General features: G+C 44.5%; 1 pseudogene; it reads left to right on the top strand.

Moving 5' to 3' along the window:
• Positions 1-7972: 7972 nt before the first annotated feature.
• On the top strand, positions 7973-9650 carry LOC147604106 (stearoyl-[acyl-carrier-protein] 9-desaturase, chloroplastic-like; annotated as a pseudogene).
• Positions 9651-10144: the final 494 nt, after the last annotated feature.

The following is a 10144-nucleotide window of genomic DNA, read 5'->3' as shown; positions in this document are numbered from 1 at the left end:
TCAAGCTCTGGCAGCACCTTGCTCTCCTCATGTGGGGAAGATGGCCCCGTATCTTCTACTACAATGGGCTATTCATCTGCAGATTGTGCACCCTCTGGAAAGTGCTCTGATACAAGCTGCTCTTCCACACCAGCACTCTTTCCTACTGCCTTCACTTCCTTGTCATCCCCCTCAAACACCCTGCTAACTGCAATCTAGGCATCTTTACCTCGTCATCCGAATCCTCATCGGGCTGATGAGATATGAGGAACGCAAAAGTGGCAAACCACGAGAGGAACCTAGTTCCTAAATTGCCCTTCCCCAACCTCTTCACATCCTACTTATTGAAGGTACACTAAGCTCCTGCGGGGATGCAGATGTCGATGAAGCGTTCAAGGCGTTGGTTGTATATTGTTGAATAATGTACTTAAGCAGCTCAACAGGCACCCATCAATCATTGGGGCAATGGGAAAAGGAGATAGAGTGGGGAGCCAAGTATTGCTCCATGTATGCAATTTGCGTCTCATAATGCTGGGACGCAAGGGCGAGCGACTTTTCAAAGTCGACTTCACGACGAGAGAACATGACAAAGAGCTCACTCTTGCCCGCCCACAGAAGCTGTCAAAGTAGGTAGCCATGTGAATGCAAAGAGATAGTAGGTAGCCGTGTGAATGCAAAGAGATAGTGTGAGTTCGTGCTTGGTTTCTATCGCGTGAAAATGAGAAAGAAGGCACCTTTGGCTATTTATAGTTAAAATTTAAAGTTTGGCCTTTTCACACTAGACCGCTAGACAAAAAAATTACAGTTTACAAAAATATTAAGATTTCAATTAAATAAAGATTGGTTAAAAAAGAGCCTACTACAAAATTACAAGCATGTCATCTAATGTTAAATTGTTATAATGTCTTCATTTTTTGCCCCTCTCTTGTGACATTTACTTCATGTTGATCTCCATCTCCTTGTTGACTTGAAAGCTTGTCATTGCCTTCACCTCGATCCTGAAACTCCTGCCCCTTACGTGTATCAAAACACAGGCTATTTTCCCATATACACAGTTCATCTTCAAGCTCTTCTACATGCCTACTATGTGTTGGTAGGGCTATGCACCTTGGTGCTGAAAATTCAAGGTCCCCCATTTGCCATGATTCTAAGACCATGGTTGTCCCCTCCTTATGCTTCACAATCTGTAAAAATATAGAAAGTGGCACAATAACCAGAAAGTGTAAGGGTTAATTCTAGACATGTAGTGGAATCAGATATACCTCTCTTCTCATCAACTTGAAACTTGACTCTTCCACATTGTCAAAGCCCATGATGCTAAAGTGTTGATGCAGGTCTGCTAGGCTCCAATGCTTGCTTACTGCCACTCGCTCAATCCATCCATTTTGCATCATCACAGCTACCTCAATAGGCATAATTTCTTCTTCTGAGGCTTGAAGTGGGATCCATGTCCCGTGCTTTTGCATCCATCTTTGGTAGTGCAGACGCATGTACAAAATAGAGCGTGCCTTCAAGAACCTGAAAGACACTGTAGAATCTACTACATTGCACTTGTACACATCACCTTGATGTGACCCCTCATTAACCTCCCAACCCTCTCCTAGAAATCCTTGAATGAGGTCAGACCGTAGCTCCTTACAAATATACATTGTTTTTTTTTGGTGCATTGGCACGGAATTGAACATGTTCACAAAAACATGTAAAGGACAAAACCAATTTAGCCCTACTGACCTAGATGCCTTTGAAAACTTGAGTGATATCTTGATATCACTTACCATCTTAAACTTCAAGCATAAGATGGTCCAAGCATCAGGTTTGGGCCATTTGGGATTGTAAAGAAGGGGGTTGGGGATCTCTTCTAGCTTGCCAAATAAACCTAGTTTTTTATCTACAAAATATGAGTGAGAAAAGAAAAAGATATTGTTCTGTACAAGATCACTTGGGCTCTGAGAGGTACAAACATTGCCTCTCCACCCAATGGATGCATGCATATCATAGAAAACTCTAGTGAGGATTGGAGTGGTTGTTCCTCAATATCTGCAAAGAGACAAAAGAAAATTTAAAATAAAAATTCTAATATTAGCATGTTGTTAAAGCTGTGTTTATGTTACACTGACAATTTGAAGGAAACCTTGGTCGTTGGCCTTGAATGTACTAGTCTCCAAGGGTATACACATGTTGCACTACGGCAACCAGTCCTTCCTTCTTAGTATGCTTGAAGCCTTGTAGCCGCCCCTTCCCCAGTTGACGCACTCGCGATGTGGTCCCTTAGAGCTTGGCTGCATGTAGACCCAAGCCCCAACCCTGAATCTTGTTGGAGCCCAAACTCCATTCTCATCTCTTGTGTTATGCAACACAAGCTCTTCCACCTTCTCCCTAGGTCTTCTCACATTACAGGAAGAGTCCATGGTGGTAAGAAAAGAGAAGAAAAGCTTGTTTTACAACAGAGGAGTGGAGAGGAGAGAAAGGTCAGGGTTTTCAGTGCAGCAATGGAAAGCTTAAAAGAGGGTTAGAGTTTGAGAATAGGCTTCCTGAACCTAGAGTAGACTAAAGAGGGATAGAGTTTCTGTAGCAATGGAGAGGGAGGGAGCTTGAGAGAAAGAGAGAGGGAGATTGAGAGGGAGGGATCTTGAGAAGGAGGGAGAGCTTGAGAGGGATGGAGTTTCTGCAGCTATGGAGAGCTTAGAAAAGGAAGAAAGAGGGAGAGGGAGCTTGAGACTGAGGGAGCTTCACAAGGAGGGAGAGATTGAGAGGTATGGAGTTTCTGCAGCAATGGAGAGCTTAGAAGAGGAAGAAAGAGGTTCAAAATGAGTTTTCCAAACCTAGAGTATGTTGGGGGAAAGTTTGAGAGGGAAAACACACTTTTGGGAAAAAATTGAGAATTTTCAATTTTTAGGGTTTTTAATCTACACGATTCTAGGTGGGGGGGACCTCTAAGTTTGGGCCCAAGAGGTAGGGGGACAAGAGTAGTAATTAGGCCCCATTAGCAAACCAAAGCCTAGGCCCCCTAGGGTCAAAGAAGTCAAAAATGTGCACCCAGCCCTCTTCTTATTGGTCCATTCCTAATCAAAAGTTAATCCAAGAGGCCCTCTTTGGGTCCAAAAAATTCCTAATGGGATGTGGTTGACATTTTAGAATAGGAGGTTTGCTTTGTGCTTGCTCATTTGCCCAAAGAAAAGAGCCCATGTTCAGGCTTCCCCTACAAGTAAACCCTAAACCTGTATCTTTCTATCTTCAAAGAGAAAGAGAACCGTCTCACATCTCACATAGCCCCATCAAGGGTGACGCACTGCCTCACTGGGGAAGCTCATCCCGTGGACTCGATTATTGCCCATTTCATGTCTAGGCACACCGCATTCAAGACCCTCTATATCAGTAGTACAAGCCGCACACTTTCTCATGATAGGCAGTGCCACTGCAAACCTTGATCATGTTACGCCCTGTACGGGAGCTCATCCATGATAAGGCATTGGCCTACGACATGACTCTCTACCTCTCATCGCCTACTAGGCAACAAAGGCCACCCCAGCATGTCGAGTCTCGTGAGACCCGTGTAGCTCGAAGCAAGCCAAGCCCATCGGTGAAGGTAGCTAGGCACTCACTCAAGGGGTAAGGACTCTTCCCAAGTCACGAAAGGGGTGCGGGGACTACATGCCTCATCTCATTGTCCCTTTCTCCTGGGTCTAGCCCCTTCCTATCTCAAGCGAGCACCACTACCCGTATAGAGGCAAACATTGTGGCGCAACGTACCATACCTCCCAGAGCACCACACGCCTCCAAATAAAAATCCCAATCAGGGGGGGGCACAGGGTGGGGGGACAATTCCAATAACGGGAAATGGCTACAGGGTGAGGAGGAATGTCTGTGGAGTGGGGCGACGGCCCCGGTGAGGCGGGGGAAACTACGTGGTGAAGGGGGGTTGTGAGATGAGGGGGACAACACTGGTGAGGGGGTAACACGAGGAGGATGGTTGTGGGGTGGGGGTACAGTACCAATGTGAGGGAAAATGGCTATAGGGTGAGGGGGGTGATGCCAGGCGGGGGTGAAGAGGGGGACTGCACCGGTGAGGGGCATTGACTACAGGGTGGGGGGGTGACGACGGCCCCGGTGAGGGGGGCGACATTGGGGGGAGGGGGATGACACTCGTGAGGGGGGCAACATAGGCGGGATGGCACGGGGTGCGGTGTTGATTCCGATGATGAGGGGCAATGGCTACAGGGTGAGGGGGGCGACGCATAGGGGGGGTGATGGTGGCTATTGTGAGGTGAGGGGGAGGACACGGAGGGATGGCAAAGGGGTAGGGGGTTAGTCGTCTCGGGTGAGGGGGATGGCGACACACTTGGGAAGGTGGGGTGTGAGGTGAGGGGGAAGGCACCGATGAGGGGGTCCATGAAGGGGGACAGCGCCGGTGAGACAGGGGGGACACAAAAATGTGTGGGGGGGATGGCTACAAGATGGGGGGACGAATTTGGTTAAGGGAAACAACATGAGGTGGCGGGGATTCCTGCAAGGTCAAGAAATGGCCCGGTGAGGGGGGGCGACACGGTCGGGGTGAGGGGATGGCCTCGGTGAGGGGGCACAGCTAAGGAGTGGGGCAGCGGTGAAGGTGCCGCTGCCAGTGAGGGGGGGCGACCAGGAGGGTGGGGGGTTGGGTGCAAGGTGGGGCGACAACCCTTGAAAAGGGGGGGAAGCTCCGAGGTTAGGGGGGAAACATGGTGGGGGGGTGTGTGAGGAAAATGACAGGGGTTATAGTTGCAGGGTCTGGGGGGACACTGTCGATGAGGGGATGCGGCTTCAAGGTTAGGGGCACAACGTCTCGAGCGTGGGGCATCTGGGTGAGGTCGGCCGGAGGCTAAGGGGACCGACCCCGAGGTCATGGGTGCAAAGGCGGTGTGTGTGCGGGTTTGAGGGGCAACTTGAGTCAATCCACCAATTTAGGGGGGGTCAGGCACAACCCTAGGGTCATATGTGCTGAGAGTGTGGGGTTGTGGGGTTAGTGTCGGCCTTTGAAGGATTCTTGGTCAACCTCTATGCTTGCATTTGGCGCTGCTAGGGTGGTTAGATCAACTTGTCGTTCGGTACCACTCCATAGTGTTAGAGCATGAGGTAGTGTCTTGCGTTTGGGAAAAATGTTGCAATGATTCGGCCTGACTATAAATGCATAAGAACTTGATCACACGTCAAACTCTCTTGGTGAGGTTGTTTTCATGAGTTATTTAGTTTTTTAACAATTGTTTTTGGGTTTTATCGAAATGTTTGAGTTTCTAGGGGATTTATTATGCTCATTGGTTCTCAATTGGGGATGCCTATTCGAACTTATGCCAAGCTAGATAGTTAGTATCATGGGTGATTTCATATCAATATTGGCAATCCTAGTATAGTTGGTATGTACACCAAGCTAGAGGATCTATAACTGATGGATTTTTATGATGATGTTGCTAGTGTTATTGTCGATATGTGTTTTGCTAATTTTTGCAATCTATTAGGATTCATTGTTTATGCATTGACATTAACTATTTAATTATTTATGAACTAAAGTTATTCAAGATTAATAGTGTATACTTATAGTTGATTTTTCCAAACTATTTATATTGATGTTAATGAGTTATATGTAATTTGTTGTGCGAGGTTACCAAACGAGGGGTCGCATACTACAAGTTTTTTTATTGAGGAGTCACACAGATGATGGATTGTGATCAAGCAAAGAATTACTACTGATGTGCCCAATCTTGTTATTTATTTTTTTTCCCTATTCGTAGAGTGTGAGCATTGGTTTTTATAATATCCCTTGGTGCATAGGAATATTTGTTTTATTGCAAGGTTGCACAAATCTTTGTTACTTTGGAAACTATGGTTACCTTTATTATACAATGCACAATTTTGGAAGTGTATAAATACCGATGTGAGGAAGCGAGAGTCACTCATGTTGGGAGAGAGAGAGAGAGAGAGAGAGAGAGAGAGAGAGTGAGTGAGTGATTGCACCCAATATGTTATTCTTGATTTGATTAAGTATTTTCGTTGAAAGCTATGGTTATGTAATAATTGTTTTATGCCTTTGTGAATTCTAGAGAGGACATCAAGTGTCCTTGGTGTGAGATTTGGGAAACTACTAAATTGCATCTAATTGCCAACCATGCCACATTTTTTCTTGTGTAAAATTTTTTCTTGAATATGAAATTGATACATGTGTATGTTTTTGAAAGAGAAACCTACCAAGGTAAAGACCTCTATTTAGAACAATACTTTTTTCTAACTAGGGTGGTGAAACTTATTATCTTTTAGACTCCCAACCGGTTGTAACTTGGAAAAGATAATATAAGAGCAAGAGAAAAAGCCCACAAACATTGTCGTTGCACCCATATATGATACTAATTAAAACTAGTTTTGGTAACCATGTCACTCTTCGCTCTGTGTTGTAGAAGTTCTCTATACATGTGGATGTTTTTAAAGGAAGAAGTAAAGACTTCTAATTAGAATAATGTTTTTTTTCTAACTAGGGTGGAGGAATGTGCTTGGAAATTAAAAACCCATCTGACTAGCTATACTCAATACCCTAGCAAGGCTTCTCCACCTAAGCAAGCTATGCTGGTGTCATTTCAAGGCTCGAATTTTTAAAAAGGGTTGACCTTTGAAATATCACTTCGAAATTTGCAGTTTTTTTCCTTTGATTCTCTACCAAGTTACAATTGAACCGGTATTTAGAAAGTATGATGTAAATGAAATGAATTAGGGCATTTTTTTTAAAAATAGGTATACCACGCCCTTGATTATTGGTTTCCACCCGAAAGAGTGTGATGATGATTGTAACCCAAGTAAGCAAAATTCTCTTGCATCTTGTTTTCTGTATTTGTAAACTACATGCATACCTCAATCTGAAATTTTAATTAAGAAGACGGTGTTGCCTCAAAATTATCTCTAACTTTATTGCCACACAAAAATGTTGTGTTTTTTAATTTTTGATCTATGTTCAATTTGGCAATTCAAAAAACCTATTGCTAGAGTTGGAAACCACAATATTTGTGGGGCATTTGCACTATGTTTTGTTTTATTCTCTCCTACGTAACAATTGAAGGTAAAAATTTACAGTCATCATCGAATATTTTTGAAGATAGTAAAATTTCAATATGTTTCTTTCATGTGGAGCCTTAAAATATCCTGAGATGATGAAGGGCACTCGCTTGCTTAGGTGGACGTGTTGTTAGAAAGCTAGAAGATGGGTTTGAGTTGTCAACCACATTACACTACCCTAGTTAGAAAACTAGAAGATGGGTTTGAGTTTTCAACCACATTACACTACCCTAGTTAGGGAAAAAGATTGTTCCTAAAACTAATCAAGATACTAGAGGCCTTGAGCTTGGCCAATTTTTGTTTGATTTAAAAAATCTACACATGAATCTACTTCAAAGTAGGTATAGTTGGTGGCGAATGCAAAGCTTCATGGAAACAAACTACACGATTTTTATATTCTAGTTACGACGATATTTCAAAGGCAAGTGAAAACTTCCGGAACCTTGCAGGTGGAAATGTTGAAAGTGTATGCTAGAGGGCTATTTTTTCCCTTTTGAGATATTAAGGAATCTGTCCTATCCGCGATGGAGGCCAAATTGCTACCTGGAGACACAGACAGGGAGGCAAGGGCTATTCTACTAAGAGTTTAGAGACACAAACAGCCTTTACTTACCTCACCCACTTTGTTTACTAGTTGTTGATGATGGGATTTTGAATTTCCAAAAGCACATTGCACAACCAATCGCTTAATTATTATAAGAATGCACCACCGTATTATAAGACATATATTAAGAAAACATTGTCCCCAACCAATCGCTTAATTATAATAACTAATCTTGTCCTTGGTGGTGGGCTTTTTCCTTCGATTTTCAGGGAAACAGTTCAGCTTTGTGGGCGTGCTGAGAGGTTGGTTGGGTACGTAGGTTGATGCGCTTTTAAAACGACGATCAAGCGCTCTAGAATCGGTCGTCATTCGCCAGTGCGTTCCTCTCTTGTGTGTTGCCATGGCTTTCATCATGTTCTCAGCTGCAACAACAACAACAACAACAACAGCGTCTTCAGGTCTTGCAGGCAGCTCTCATGGCTGCCAGCCCAGTAGTAGTACGGTGCTTGGCGTTTCTTCTTTGAGAGGCAGCTTCTTGCAGGCGCTGATCAAATGGAAAGGCGTGAGCGCAAATCGCACTGTGAGGATGACTGCAACCCTGCTGCCGCCCAAGTAAGCAATAGCTGCTGTTTGAGGAACCCTATATTTGCAAGCGGCCGTACTGAATTGCAGGTGCAATGCACCATAGCTAGCTAGCCGCCTGCTGCTTGCTATGGATTGGATAAATTAATTACATGAGCTTAATCTGCCGTATACGTAGCTTTTGTACTAATTTCTATACAATATTCTTTGACACGCAGATCAGGAGATGCCGTGCAAGAGAAGGTGGTGCAGGAAGTGGTGCCCCACTATCGACCGCGTCGTCAAGCCACCCACTCCATGCCTCCGGAGAAGGTGGAGATCTTCAACTCCTTGCAGGGCTGGGCAGAAAGAAGCATTCTGCCCTATCTCAAGCCTGTGGAGAAGTGCTGGCAGCCACAGGATTTCTTGCCGGAGCCCACATCAGAGAACTTTCTGCATGAGGTGCAGGAGCTCCGAGAACGTGCTGCGGAGTTGCCAGATGATTATCTGGTGTGTGTTGTGGCAGCTATGCTCACTGAGGAGGCCCTCCCCACATATCACGCGACGCTCAACAGTTTGGATGGGGTGAGCGATGACACAGGATGTAGCCTCACCCCTTGGGCGAGGTGGGTTCGTGCCTGGTCTGCAGAGGAGAACAGGCATGGAGACCTACTGAACAAGTATCTCTACCTCACTGGCAAAGTTGATGTGAGGATGATTGAGAAGACCACACAGCACTTGATCCGTGCAGGAATGGTTAGTATATATATCCTTCATCAGCAGCACTAGTCTTGTTTCAGCAACACCCGATCTCTTTCTCGCTCTCTCTCGTAATTGAGCCTCTCTTCACTGTTGTTTAATCTGCAGGACACTCAGTTTGAGAACAACCCTTATATTGCATACATATACACATCCTTTCAAGAAAGGGCCACTTTCATGTCTCATGGGAATATTGCACGGCAGGCAAAGAAGTTTGGGGACTTAAAATTAGCACAGATTTGTGGAACCATAGCCTCTGATGAGAAGAGGCATGAGAACGCATACACCAAAATTGTTGGGAAACTTTTCGAGATCGATCCTGATACCACTATGCTCTGCTTGGAGAAAATGATGAGGAAGAAGATCACCATGCCTGCCCAACTCATGTATGATGGACAGAACAAAAACCTCTTCAGAGATGTAGGTATGCTTACAGAAAGGGTTGGTGTGTACACGGCAACAGACTATGCAGACATTTTCGAACACTTGTTGAGACAATGGAATGTGGAGAATATATCTGGGCTCTCTAGTGGGGGGCAGAAGGCTCAGGGTTTTGTGTGCGGAGGCTCAACGAGCGTGCCGAATTAAGAAGGAAGAAACAATCCTTTACAGGAACCTTTAGCTGGATTTTCAACAAGGAGGTAGCCCTTGTCTAAGAGGGCCTGGCACATATTAGCCCTCCTTTAAAAAAAGTATTTATAATGACTAAATGCAAGCAAGCCTGAACGTAACCACAGTAAGTGTATTAGCCCCTACATAATCTATATCAACATATAATTGTTTGTGCTACCACAGTAAGTGTATTAGCCCCGACATAATCTATATCAACATATAATTGTTTGTGCTACCACACACTATCGGTTCCTTGCAATATATCACGCATATACACCTCATGGGTATGCATTTCATGCTTTGTTCTTATCTCACAATTAGGTTCACTTAGTTGCACGATGTAGCCACACAACGTAGTGAGAGAGCCGCGACTACATGCAAAAGGGATTTTAAAAAAAAAGAAACCCTAGAGATTGATATTGGTATTGGCAGAATTGTTATCTATTTGAAATGGGGTTCCCTCGGTGGGGCATGTTATCATTGTGAGAACTTAGGGCACATTACTAAAAACTGGCCCACCCTATCCGATGCTCAAAGCCCTATGGTCCCTAGTTATCTTGGGAGTAAGAACGTAGTTTTTGCAGACAAAATCTTTGGTAACACAAATAGGCCAATGCCCCT

This window comes from Cibotium barometz, chromosome 62 (assembly GCF_041138505.1).
Source record: "Cibotium barometz isolate CiBa-2024 chromosome 62, ASM4113850v1, whole genome shotgun sequence".
NCBI classification, from domain to species: Eukaryota; Viridiplantae; Streptophyta; class Polypodiopsida; order Cyatheales; family Cibotiaceae; genus Cibotium; species Cibotium barometz.
Note: the sequence above shows the minus strand (reverse complement) of the source record. Positions and strands in the feature narration are given on the sequence as shown.